The following is a 13801-nucleotide window of genomic DNA, read 5'->3' as shown; positions in this document are numbered from 1 at the left end:
GTGTAGACCCCAGTCGCTTCTGTGCGATGTTAGACTTGCTAACTGCCCTGGTGTAGAAATGGGCACACCTGTGGCAGGTGCAGGGCAAGAGTTGCTGGAGAGACAGTGGCAGAGCAAAGGGCTTCAGCAGTGGCAGCTTGTGTCAAGTGGAAAGTGCACAGAGCCAGAAGCTTGTCTCCATTGCTTTTCCGATTTCCGGTGACATCTGTGGAGTCTGCAGCTTTGAACAATACACTGTTTGGCAAAACCATGGAAGATCAGCAATTGCCAAGGGCCAGGGGAGGGAGGGGGGGAGGAATGGCTAAGCAGAGCACAGCCTGCAGGGAAGTGAAGCTATCTGTCTGACACCACCGTGATGCACAGGTGCCAATATGCATTTGTCCACCCCACGGAAAGCACCCTACCCAGAGTGGACCCTGGTGTGGACCGTGAACTCGGTGCCAACAATGTCAGAGCAAGTTGGTCAGCTGTGACAAATGCACCACTCGGCTGGGTTTGTGGAGCAGGGCTGTGCATGTCTTTGGTGGGGGTGTATGGGAAATCTCTACTTTTAGCTTCGCTTTGACATGAACCTGAAACTGACCTGAATCATGAACTCTATCTTTATTTACTCTTAAACATTTTTTAGTTATAGAGGAACACAATATCTTTGTTTATTTATATTTATGTGGTGCTGAGGATGGAACCCAGTGCCTCACATGTGCAAGGCTCTGCCACTGAGCCACAACCCACCCCTGAAGTCTGTGTTTAAATGTGCTATTTGTTATGATTCATTTACTCACAAGGATGTGTGGCCCGCCGGGGTGTGTTGGTCTGCACTTGCCACTTTGCCATTTTCCTGCTCAGACCATTAGGGAACAGACGGTGGGAGCAGGCGGTCAAGAGAATAGTGCTATACAGTGGGCCCACGGTGCTGGCCCCCACAGGTGTTCCTTTCCCAAGAAGCAATTTCCCTGCAGCCCTGCCTGGCCTAAGTGGACAGGACATGTCACATTCCTCAGCAAACTACCTGTTCACTTCAGGAGAAATGCAGGCCCAAAATAATGTTGATAAGAGGATCCCAAGTTGCCCTGAAGGAGGACACTTTTGTGACCAGATCCTGAAACTCTAGGAGATAAGAATCGTTTCTCCTAACCATAAAGTCTGTAAGAATGGACGGTTAAGAATCCAATTAGAGCTGGTCAGTATGGGCCAAGGTGACCTAGAGTTGCCATGGCAGTGGGGACTTGAAAGTCTGAGATTGTCCTGCGGTCAGTTAAAATCAAGAGGTGGACCTGAGCTGAATTCTCTGGAAAATTCTCTGGGATCCCCAATAAAACTGGAGTGCAGGAGAGGCACACTGTCACTCTCCTCTCTGAGAGGACCCTCTCTCTCCCTTGAAAGTGTCCCCTTCCCCTTTCCTATCCCTTCAATAAACTCATTCTGGTTTCTGAGTGACATGTCTGAAATCTTTCTGACCTGATCTCAAGAATCAGGGTTTGAAGGGGGGTCTTCACATCGTCTCCGTTTCTTGGAAGGCCCCAGCTCTGTAACAAGATTGTAAGTGTCCCCAGAGAGGGAAAGTGTCATAGTTCCCTGTTTCAGGACATTATGTCAAGCCTCGTGGATGGGAGTGGGCTAGGGTCTAACAAGCAGAGTGTAGAGTCTGGTACTGAGACGGCTGGTCACTTGGAAGTGTCTTGAGTTACAGCAAAGAGAATCACAGAAGCAGAGAGTTCCCCACCTCCACAGCCGGGGCCTCAGAATCTCCTTCTCAGTAGTGAGATACTGGCTTCCTGCCCCAGAGATGGGAAGCCCTTCTGCATCTGTGTGTCCTCCCAACCTGTGCTCCATCCTCTGAAGGACCTGAGAGACATTACCTCAAGGTTGCTAGGTCCTTTTTTGTTTCTAGAACTTTCCAAGTTCTTCCTATCTGGGACATAAAACTAGTGTACTTTATATTTTATTTTCTCCACGTTCTTGCTAGATTGGAGTAAAAGAAATGGAATTTTTCAGTAATAAAGACTCAGTGGGGTGAATTTTTCTTTACAGAAAATCCACAGTTTAGGTTTTTCAACAGATTAAAAAAAAAATTGAATCAGATCCCTGAATCTAGCTTCTCTGGTGGGTGACAGCCTCTGATTGTCCTGATTGACAAGCCCAGTTATATCTGCCATTGCCAGCAGGGGGCGAGATGCACCCACCTGTGGGCCTCACAGTCTGGTTCCTTCCTGGGCCTCTGCTAGCTGGGCAGACTTCCCCTTCACCCTCACAGGCGCTGATGAAGAGGCTGCACCTCAGCAGGCAGCAGGCTGCTCTGAGGGCCGAGGCCTGGGAGCATCCCCTGGCCCTTGAGAGCCAACCCAGAGAAGATTCTCGAAAGGGCTCCAGAGAAACTCCAGGGAATTGAAGCCAAGTCGGGAAGATGCCCCACCCATACCCCACCCTGTCTGAACCTCCTGAGGACCTCCCTGCCACATCTGGACCAGATAAAACACACCCAATCGCATCTGAATTTTGGATGAAGAGCAATTTTTTTTTTTAGTATATCTGTGACAAACATCACATGAGACATTCACATTTTTAAAAGCATTCGAATTTAACTAGGCATCTTGTGCCTCTGTACCGCCTGCTCTCCTTGAGGCTCCAGAACTCTCTGCCCAGTGGAGACGCCAGCGGTTCTCTCTTTCCCTGGTTCCCAGCCCTGAGTACAAGCTGCCTTTTGGAACAGACCCAGTCTAAACCCCTCACATCAGTAAGAAGTTGTGGGTGATGCAAGCTGTTCCTACCCAGCCACCCTGATGCTGGCCCCACAAGGACAGTCTCCAAAGCACCTCCGGCCTCTCTTTCTTTGGTCCTTTCAAAAGAACTGGCAGGCCCATGCTTAACCAAAGACACTGAGATACAGAGACCCCAGGCTGTGCAGGACGTTGCCTCAGTGGGGAGATTGGAGATGCCGTTGCTCCTTCTTATGTCACAGCTAGAAGGTGAGGCCCAGGCCTGAGGCTCCTGCCCTGACCCTGTGCATGGAGGCCAGTACCCCCCCAATTCAGCAGGATCTTGTGCTGGGTACTGCGCCACCCTAGCACCCCAGACGGCCAGGACCCAGGGACGCGGCTGCAGGGACCGATTGTGTGGCAGGACACCTGGCCGGTGTGCGGCCTCGCGCCCGCCTGGGCAGCAGCCTGGCTTTCCTGTGCAGCCGCTGCAGCGTGGAGGATGCTGATAAGGGAACAATGCGGCGGAGGAAAAGTGGCAACAGTGGGACAATGAGCGGCGGCAGGGACTCTCCCAGGCTGGGCAGACAGGGAGGAAGGATTTGCGGGTCCCCGGGGCCAAGCCGGAGACTGCTCCATGGGGGCGCCCAGGGCTCCACTCCCCAGGGAGCAGGGCTCTCTGTAAGGGAGCCGCGTCACTACTCCAGCCCCAGGTCCCCTCCCCCATGAGTGGGGCAGGTGCAGGTCAGAGTCCACTGACCCAGGAAGGGCCCTGGCAGCCTCCCCAGTGGACAGACAGTAGGACAAGTGTTCCCAGGAGGCCACAGGCATCACAGGGCTGCCTGTCCAGCAGGAGGACCCTTCACCCACCTTGGAGTACGGCAGGGACGTGGGGGCCTGCCAACCACTCAGGCAGGCTAGCCCTTGGGGGCACAGGGAGGCTGGATAGCTGGGGGCTTGGCCATAAATTAGATCATGTTGTCCCCATGGTGAGTGCCCTGCAGATGCTGGTGGAGGGGTTCTCAAGAGGGCTGCCTCCGGGCCGGGCTGCCTCTCTGTCTGGAGTAAACTTGGGGGGGGTATGATCTTCTTCCTCAGAGTTGGAGGCCACAGGAGGGTTGGCCCTAGGGTGGGGGCAGTGATGCGCCCCTGAGGAACACTGGTCCCTTCCTGTGCCTGTCCAGAAGGCTGTGCTGGCGCTGTGCTGTTGGTTCTCTGCTAAGCCCCAGCGGATGCCCAACAGGACTTAAAGCAACCTGAGGGATACTACGTAAGACAAAGTAAATCAAAGGAAGGGAGAGGGAAACAGAAAGGAGGAAGGGAGGCAAAGCGGGCCAGCGTGAGGAAGGGTCCGTGACGGTGCAGCCAGCACGCCCAGCTCCCGCCGGGGGCCGCCGTGGTGCTCAGGGAAGAGGGCGCCATCCATCACACCTCCATGGGAGGAGCAAAACCCCAAATATTATTTCTGATACTGAAACAAACAAAAAAGTTTCTCAGTGGCCTCATGAAGAGACCTCGGGTAGGTTGTGGATGTCTTCTCCGGGCCATCTCACTGTGACAGCAGCCAGTGGCTCTGGGGCTGTTTCTGGCAGCTTCTCTGGATTAGGCAGCAGCTGAGGTGGAAGCCAGTCAGGTGGAACGCTGGGACCGGCTCGTGGTCCCGCTCTCTGCTGATGGGCTCCAGGGAGGGGCAGGTACCAGAGCACCAGGGGAGGTGGAGGTGTGTGCAGCTGCCCTGGTTCCCTGGTCAGCCCCTGGGGAGGTGTCCTGTGGCGTGGAGTCAGAGGCGCTCCTCTGGCAAGGCCGGGGCAGCGGTGTGCAGGGCCTCTGTGCATGGTTCCTGCAGGCCTCTGTGCTGAGCTGTGGGGGCTGCCATCCTCTGTGTGGGAGATGAGGCCTCCCAGAGGCCAGCCCACTCCCCTCCACACTGGAGGTCAGGGAGGTCCAGGCCAGTGTCACACAAAGGTTATGTGGTCACCTGGCTTTACCCGCCAGGCCTTCCCTTGAGCCTCCCCTTCCGACATCACAATCGATTTGGGGCAAAACCCATTCAGCCTTAGACGTATCCACTACAGTGGGGAGTACCAGCTGCTTTGCTAGCAGGGACCAGGGGACCGTGACTCTCAAGACCCTCCAACTCCATGTGCCCAGGATGCCAAGAGCTAGTGACCGAATCACACAGACCTGTGCACTCAGACACAGGGGCAGCTGGGGGACAAATCATGATCCCCAACACAGGGCTGCGTCGGTGGAGGATTCAGCATCTGTTCTGGGTTGGGACAAGGCAGTGTCCACTCCCTTGGTGACCACCCCCCACCTCTAGAGCTGGGGTTGCCCTAGGTCAGGTCCCGGCAGTCCCCTCCTCCACACAGTCCAGGGCAGAGCCCGGCCGCCCCCGTGGAGGACTCTTTTGTCAGCACTTGGCATGCAATCACGGAGGTGACACCAATTACTTGTGTCACAGCTTCTGGGGAAGACGGAGATGCATGAAAGCCAGCTCAGAGCCATCCATCAAGTCCTGAGGGGGCTGAGGGTCTGTCACAGTGACAGGGAATTGAGGGAACCTGGAGTCTCTCAGGACAGCGCTGGACAAAGTGCACTCTGTCATCAGCACTGATACCTCTGTGAGGAGCGCAGCCAGGGCCCTGGGAGCCAGAAAGCCATCCTGTCCCCATGCCTGCCTTTGCTCTGCTCACAGAGACCCTCGCTGGTGCCCAGACCTCTGCAGCGACTCCTCTGTTCTCTGCCCTGGAGTCCCCAGCTCAGGGGCCTCCTCTCAGGCCCTCCCTTCTTGAGAGTCCCTCACATGCCCTGTGCTGAAACTCGCCTCCCCACCCCGCGTGCTTCTCTCCCAGGTGAACCCAGCAGCTTTCCACACCTCTGTGTCAAACGGCTTCCAGCCTGTCACAGAAATAGCTTCTGCGTTGAGTATCTACAGCACTGAGTTCCCACAGCCACTTTGGCCAGCAGGGATGAGGCCAGGTTGAAAGATGGATAAACTGAGGCTCAGAGAAATGGGTAACCTGCCCCAACCATGCTACTGGTAAGCAGGATGCTGTGGCTGGGCAAAGCAGGGGCCAAGGAAGAAGGACGGGGGGGGGCGGGGGCCAGCTGCCAAGCCCCTCAGACCTTCTTCTGTGCCTGGGGACCTGGTGCTGGATGGACGGTCCTGTGAAGAAAGGGGGCAGGGGGTGACCTGGATCAGGAAGTCTTCCAGCCTCAGGAGAAGTCAGGCAGAAACTGCCAGGGGAGAGGGGCTTTCAGAACCCTCTTCTTCCACGCCGTCACTGGCGCCCCCGCGGCTCCCGTTCACTGGCACCTCTACCAGAAACCCTTCACCACGAGGATCTCTCCGGTCTTCACCCAGCACAGGGCACGGGAGGCCGTGTGCAGCTTCTCTGGGCTGTTCAGAGGCTGGTGGAAACCGAGGGGCTTTAAAATGTGCCAACAATGCACGTGACAGGTGGGCTCTGGGGATCCCTCTGATCTGGGGCAGGGGTGGCACAGAACCCCGGGCAGTGGAGGGGACACACTCAGCCAGGGTGGAGGCAGGCAGTAGTCATGCTCTGCACTGACTACTCCAGAGCTCCTGCAGGACCCCCAGCATGCAGCCAGCTCTACTCCAGGGAGCCTGAGGGACCGTGCGGGGAGGTGACAGGACCCAGCACTTCAGAGCTGGTGAGGAAACAGGCCTGAGGGTGAGGGAACTGTCTCACGGGCTTAGTGCGAAAGAGCTGACCCCGAAAGCCACCTCCCAAGCTGCCAGGGTCCCAAGGGGCCCTCCCAGGAGGCCAAGCCAGTGAGTGCAGAAGTCCTCCTCTGCCTCTGTGGGACTCTTCTTCCAGGCCACCACTCCCGTCGTGGAGGTTAGAGCGGCACTGTGCCCACGGCCCTCAAAGACGGACTCCTCAGGCTGCGCCTGTGCCCGCCTGACACTCCTGCGTCCCGTGGAGGAAGCTGAAGTCAGGGTGGTGTGGCCAGTCTCGCCAGCTGTGCTGAGGGGCTCCATGCGAGGCCTGGTCTCTCTACCAGACGTCACCACACCCCTATGCCACAGGCCCAGCCACCTGCTCTGGGTCTGCTGGCCAGGAGAGTTGGCTCTGCCTGGCCCATGGCCAGCTGCTCTGCCTGGGTTTTCCTCCCTCCTCCCTCCAGCTCGGGAGTCGCTGGTCACCGCGGGTCACCCTCAGTTCTAAAACAGGTCCTGCGCAGGCAAGCCCGCGGAGCCAGGGCCTGGCCTGCTGCCCGCCTGTCCTCCCTGTAGGCAGAGCGCACACCCAGGCTGGAAACTGCAGCAGTCAGCTCTTCTCCTATTTAAAGTGACCCTGTTGTGTTAATTAATTAAACCTCCTTGTCACTGGGAGGGAGGCCACAGCGTTATTCCTGCTCGGAGCTGGAGGAGGGGCGGCGGTTGCAGGCTCCATCCCACCTTAGAAGGAAACAGAGTGTAGGGTACCAAACAAGGGGTGGGCAACCTCCCCGGCCCCACCTCTCGGCCACCACCACACTCCTGCACAAACTGCCTTGGACAACAGATGCCCCCCCCCCAAAAGGACTCACCCCCACCCTTCCTGGAGTAGTGGGCCATGGGGGAGGGGCTTGGAGCTGCAGCAGACACACTGGAAAGGGGGAGAAAAACTGTGGCTGAGAAAATGCGCATCGGCCCGGGAGCGCATAATGGGAAGATTTCAGCGTGATGTATGGTTCCGGGGATATTATTAATGGTTTGCTGATTTTTACCTTTAAAACCTTTGGGCAGATTATTTATTATGTCCTTGGCATGCCTATGATCTATGGAGGGGGCACTAATCTCTGAGCACGCCCCCCATGTCCCTGCTCCTCTACAGCGTCTAATTAGGCTGGGGTGCTGCCTCCCCGCCGGGCTCCACCCCACATCAAGCTGAGAGAGGCAGATGGGAGGTCTATGTTCTTGCCCCGTGGAGCCTACACATCAGGAAAACTGTTTCCTACATTGACTTGCTGTGTGACCTTGGGCAGGGGCATGACCCCTCTGGGCCTGTAGACCACAGAGGAGAGACAGAAGCAGGGGTGTGGCCCCCTGCTGTGAAAGCCTCCTCCTATCAGGGAGAAAGCAGCAGAGCATTCCCAAGGCTCCAGTCACCAGTCTGGGAGCAGGTGTTCCTGGGTAAGGTGGGGAGCCCTTCACTATGACTCCTGTGCCCTGGCTGCTAGCCACAGGGTGGACCTCATGAACCCTGCCTCTCAGAGCTGGGAAGAGCTGGCTGAGTCCTCCAAGGTCATCAGCCCTGCAGATCATTCTGCTGGCTGGGAACAGACAGGACGGGAAGCCCTGTGTATTGAGGAAAGCCATTGTGGCTGGCAGAGTGTGTGGCCTCAGGCAGAAACATCTGGAGGAGAGGAGGCCACACCCCTCATGGTGGCTTGGACACCCCAACCTAGGGACCTGGTGGGTCTTGGGCCAGGGTCAGCTGCCAGCAGGGCTGGCTGATGGCCCAGGAAGAAGCCATACTAGGACTCTTGAGGGCCTGCCCCGGGGTCTGCTGAAGCTCATCTATTTCTTTGAAGCTCTTGAGAGTCCCCCCCCACCCTCCTCTTTCCTTCCAGAGCCCTCTCCTCAAATAGGCAACATTCCTGTGTCACGTGGCTCTCTCTGGCCCACACCTGCCTCCCACAGAGCCACCTGCCCCCCATGTGCACACACACAAACATGCAGACACATACACACATGCAAACAGGCCCATCAGGCATGGGTGTGCACACACACACAAGCCACGTGGCCTGCCTATAGTTTTTCTTCACTAGGGTCACCTCCATCCTATGGCCCCTGACCCTCAGCCTCTGCTGATGACCCCTGACCCACCCTAGCCCCACTCATGCCTCCTGGAGGAGCCGCACTCCACCACTGCCGCTGCCCAGAGACCCTGGACCACCTGACCTTTTCTGCTTGACCCGGGGTTGCTGCTGAGGCCATGTCTACTGTCCCTCAGTTTCCCTGGTTCATGGGCACATGGAGCAGGACCCCTTACTCATCAGGAGGGGGAGGCTAGTGAACCCCCGGTGGGGGCTCTTTGCAGGTACATACAATACAGGGGACCATGGGGGTGCTGGCTTCCTCTCTGCACCCTGAGCTCCTGCCACGCGGCCTGGCAGACCAGGATGAACGGACACTGTCTGGGGGGGAAGAGGCCTGGGCCCAGGTGGGAACAGACTCAGTTTATCCTGTAAAGTCTTCAGAAGTCCCTGTGAGTTTGACTGCAGTATCACTTGGGGAACCCAGGTGAGCTTGGAAGGCCGAGGAGACAAGGGGAGACAGGTAACTGCTACCCATGGCAGAACACAAGGGCTAGGTCACCAGCACTGGAGCCACCTGTCCAGTCAGGCCTGCCGATCTCCAGGCAAGGACAGCTCACTGCTGTGCTGGTGCAGATGGAATAGGATGTGGGGCTCAGGCTTGTCCCAAAAATGAGTCATGCTCCAACCCTCAGTCTTCCCACCTGCCCATCCCTGGCCCAGCAGGTGGCTGTCCCAGGTTTGCGTTCCAGGAACTGCATGATGGTTGGAGCTTTGCGAAGTCATCCGCTCCCTCGTCCCTTTGCCTCCAGGCAGGGTGCTCCCAGCCAGCCTGGAATGTTGGGAAGTGATCCTGTTCTTTCTGGGACACTGCAGGAAGAGTCAGAAATCTGAAGAGGGAGGATCCCTGCCTCCGCCCCGGGCCATGCACCCCTAGAAACGCACTGCTCCCACCTTCCACCTCTTCAGCTGTGCAGGGGCCAGTGGGAGCAGCTGAGGCATTGGAGTGGGCCGGAGACGGGCAGGAAGGCCCATGGCCCAGGCTGGGAGAGATCTTGGGTGCAGAAGGGCCAGTACTCCACTGAGTGAGCACAGGGCCTGAGGCCAGAGCCAGCATGGGAACTGGGCCTGGGACTGGACCAGGAGCTACAGAGAGCACAGGCCTCTAGATAGCCCAGCCCTGGGAGAGCCTGTCATTTCTAGGTTTAGGTTGTCACAGGGAGAGCCGCACAGCTCAGGCCAGAGTGAGCCAGTCCAGAGGGAGCCCATGCTTCCTGGGCCCAGGAGGGAACAGGGAACTCCTCCACAGAGAGAAGCCTGGAAGCCCAGGTCGGGGAGAGCCTGTGGATGCTGAGCCCAGTATCAAGTCGGGAACTCGACAGAGAGCAGGCTCCGTGGGCAGATGAGTGTGAACACCCAGGAAGGTGCGGGAAAGGCCTCCCAGCCCAGTCCCAAGTGAACCAGTGGGTGCTGGCCCAGAAGAAGGCCAGGTATTCCCTAGAACCCAGGGCCTGTATCCCAGCCAGTGTGAGTCTGTGGGTTTTAGGTCCAGGCAGGGGCCAGGTAGTCTGCAGAGCAAAGGCCTCATAGCCACAGCCCGAGTTAGCCTTTGAGGACTTACCCAGGACGGGGCTAGGTGCTCCACAGGGCCCAGGCCCTGAAGCCCAGCCAGTGTGAGCCTGTGGGTGTGGGCCCAGGAAGGGACCCGGTGCTCCTCCCCTCAGGCCTGTAGCCCAGACACGGGCTCCTCCAAGGGCAGCTCCTCAGGAACCCAGTCTTCTCCAGCTGCTAAATGCAATGGCGTAATGAAGAGGGAAGGTAAGGGAGGGGACACAGGCAGAGAGAGAGAGGAAAGGGAGGAAGCGGAGCCCACCAGAGTGAGCCTGAGGGCTGCACCCAACCTTTCCAGACCTGGCCTTGACTCTGTGTGGTGAGGCACCCTGGGCAAGTCACAGGCAAATGCCACGTGCTGAGGTGTTCCTCTCCGAGAGGGTAGTGGCCCAGGCTGAGCACAAAGTTGAGAGAGCTTCTCAGAGGAGACCCCGTGGGCAGCAGGGAGGGTGACCATGAGGAGGAACCACCAGGCCCCGGGCTGCTTTGGCAGGTGTGTGGTGGGCAGAAGAAGCCAGGTCAGCCAGGGCTGGGTCTGAGCAGTGGGTCAGGATCAGGCTTTCAAAGGAGGATGATTGGGAGCTTGGAAAGAGCCTTGGTGGGAGCCTGGATGTGGGGAGCATCTGCCCCAAAGTAGTAGAACAATAGAGTTGATGAAGTCACCGGGAGCTGCAGGTAGAGGGCAGCAATGGACACCTGAGTTTGCCCTGCAAGGAGCCAGCACTGGGCTGCGGGGGGCAAGAAGGGAAGGTGGTCCCAGAGCAGGGGCAGTAGTTGTTAGGAGCCACTCATCCCCGGTGGTGGTGGCAGGAAAGCAGCTGGCATCTGGAAGTGGATGGCAGCCATAGGGGGCCTTGCCCCCAGGGTGCAATGGGGCAGCTAGGTAAAGAACTGCGTGAAGGGGCGGGGGCAGCAGCAGAGGGGTTCCTCATCCACCTGCTCAGCTAGGACCGGTGCCATGGACTCACTTCACTCCCAACCAGACCTCACAATCTGGGAGCAGGGAGACCCAGGTGGACCTGGTGAGGCCTTGTAGGGATGCAGGCCTAGTGGGCTCTGTAGGTACCTCTCAGAGTGGAGGGGAGGCAGGGGAAGGGTGGGGGCCAGGTCCCAAGGAGGCGCTCCATGAGAAAGCAGCCCCTATCCCTGGTTCAGGTCCTTTCAGACTCAGCACTTTGCTGGTAGGAAGCCTAAAGACCCCGTGCCAATTCCCCCAGGAGGCCAGGGCTGGCGGCGGCACAAGATAAACAAATTAGTCACTTTGTTGAGGTTGGCCTGGTCAGTGACGGGGACTGAGCCAGAGACCTGGCAGCCCAGGTCTGTGTGGCCTGGGTGACATCCCTTTACACACGTCCCAGGGGCCTGTGTTGCCTGCTGGGCCTCTGGACGTGGGGGCGGGGAGAGAGGATCAGGGAGGGTGATCTTTACCCACCTAATTGCCTCTCAGGAGGCGGAGCGGAGAGAGAGGGCAACTGGGGCTGACCAGCATTCCCTGGGGAGACTGTGTAACGAGGGACAGTAAGACCATCTGCGCACATGGACGTGTGTGAGTGCCTGTGTGCCTGTGTGCACAGGTGCGCATTGCGCATGGGTGTGTGAATGTTTGCATTGTGCACACATATGTGTGTGTGTGTGTGTGCATGGGAACCTGTGTGCATGTGTGTGCCTCAAGTGTGTGTGTGTGTGTGTGTGTGTATGTGTATTGGTGGGGCTGAGGCTGGTGAGAGGTGCTCAGCCCCTTGGGGATGCCCAGTCCTGGTGGGGTGAGGGTCTGACTGATAAATGCAGGCATCTGGTGTTCAAGCCAGTGCTTGTTGAGTTGCACGTTCGGGCCCCACATCAGACTCCCTGGATAGGGATTTTGCACGAGCCAAGCTGTATGTTTACTAGGCTTCTCGAGGCAGGGTAAAGTGAGGGGAAGACAGCTGGCTCATGATTTGTTGGGAACCTGCAGCAGGCTACCCCACTCCACTCCTCCTCAGTCTGATAAGACTGAGGCAGGTCCCCTCACTCTGGTCATTTTAGAAGGGCCCTTGGGGAGATTGATGCAGGGATCTGGGTGAGCAGGAAGGTGGGGGCCCACAAGAAGAGGGCACGTGGTCTGAGGACCAGGGAGCAGTTTGCTCTTTACTGCTTTTCTCTCTTGCCTCTGGCTGAGGGGTACTAGGGAGCTCTGGGAAAGGCCACCCTTCTCCAAGGTGGATCTGTCAGGAGGATGTTGGCTAACTCAGGGACCGGCCACCTCAACCAGCTATCCAATGCATCTGGAAGCATTAAAAAGAAGTAGAACTAGAGACCTAATCAGGTCAATAAAGTCAGTTTCTGGGTGTGGGTCCTGGACACGGGTCTTAGGTTCCCAGCCACTGAAAGGTGATCCTTACAGCCTGGACTTTCTGATCTCTGCCAGCCGGACAATGAGGGTGGGGGGAAGGGTTGGTTCTTTCCCCAACCAGGTAAAAGGTTTTGCCTTACCACCGTTGCTGTAAGTACTTGGGCAGAGTTTGGAGGGATGAATGGCTCAAATTTTGACTCAGGAGCTGGCTAAGACCACAGGATCACCAGCCTTTTCAAGAGACGCTGAATTACAGAGGCATGAGCTGCACAGTTGCTGTGGAGGAGGGGTGGGGAGGGGTGGGGAGGGGACACCAAGATCCCCGCCTCAGGTATGGCCATGAGATTCCTTATCTCCAAGCCAGAAGAAAGCACGGAGTTGTCCATTAACAGCAAGTTTTTAAAACATAAAGGGCAGAAATATTTGGAGGCTTAAAGCAGGTGAGTTTGTAACTAAGAGGAGAATCCCGTGGATAGATAGGTAAGTTTTCAGTTCAACCCTTGGCTTTATGAACCCAGGCTTTCGCCTGCTTCTGATATCTGTACAGAAGTAGAACACTACTAAAGACAATGCAATCAGCAAAAGAATCCCGTCTAATTTATTTTCCTAAGCCTTCACTCTTTTGCAGTACATTCAACAAAGTGTCCCCCACCTTTAGCTAAGTTACTTATTCACAGGACCTGAATTGCAATGAAAAAAAAAAAAGATACAATAGAAAAGGACATGGACTTTAGAGTCTGAAATAGCTGAGCGTAGAGTTGGCCTCGCCCCTAACTAGCTTTGTGGGCGGAGGCAAGTTTATGTCTCCTATGCACCCCCCACCCCCCGTTTATTCATTTGTGAAATGGGCCTAACAACGTCTACGTGCTTACTTGGCAGATGTGCTGGGAAGGTGACACGGAATAATTTCTGTGACGATTCCAGTATGGTACCTGAGAGAGTTGGAGCTTTGAACACAGAGCAGCCATAATTAAAATGTCCATATTCCTCAATGTGTGGGTAACGCAGTCTCTTGTGTGGTCTCGTCTGCCATTGCACAGGTGTTGGGCCTGAGGACTTGACCGAGGCCCTCCAACCCCACGTTTCATGCTCTTTCCACACATTCTCCTGCTAGAGACAGTGCCACTTCAACGAAGCACCTGGTAGTGGGTGGCAGGGACTCTGGCATTAGGGGAGACAGCAGGAAGTCAAACTCAGGCACTGGAGCATCTCTCGGGGAATGACTGGGGACCTCAAATCACAGAGGAGGTGCCTGCTGGATGCTTCATGCCAACTCACAGTGACAAGAGCTGGAGAGCTGTGCACATCACCATATCCAGACCAAGCTCACTCTGCCATCTGTCCCACTGGGCCATCTAAGAAGGTGCTGCTGCTTCACTCTGCCTGACGG

Source organism: Marmota monax, unplaced genomic scaffold (genome assembly GCF_021218885.2).
Source record: "Marmota monax isolate L192 unplaced genomic scaffold, Marmota_monax_Labrador192_F-V1.1 WCK01_AAM20220418_F8-fsc00288, whole genome shotgun sequence".
Classification (NCBI taxonomy): Eukaryota; Metazoa; Chordata; class Mammalia; order Rodentia; family Sciuridae; genus Marmota; species Marmota monax.
This window is presented reverse-complemented; position numbering follows the sequence as displayed.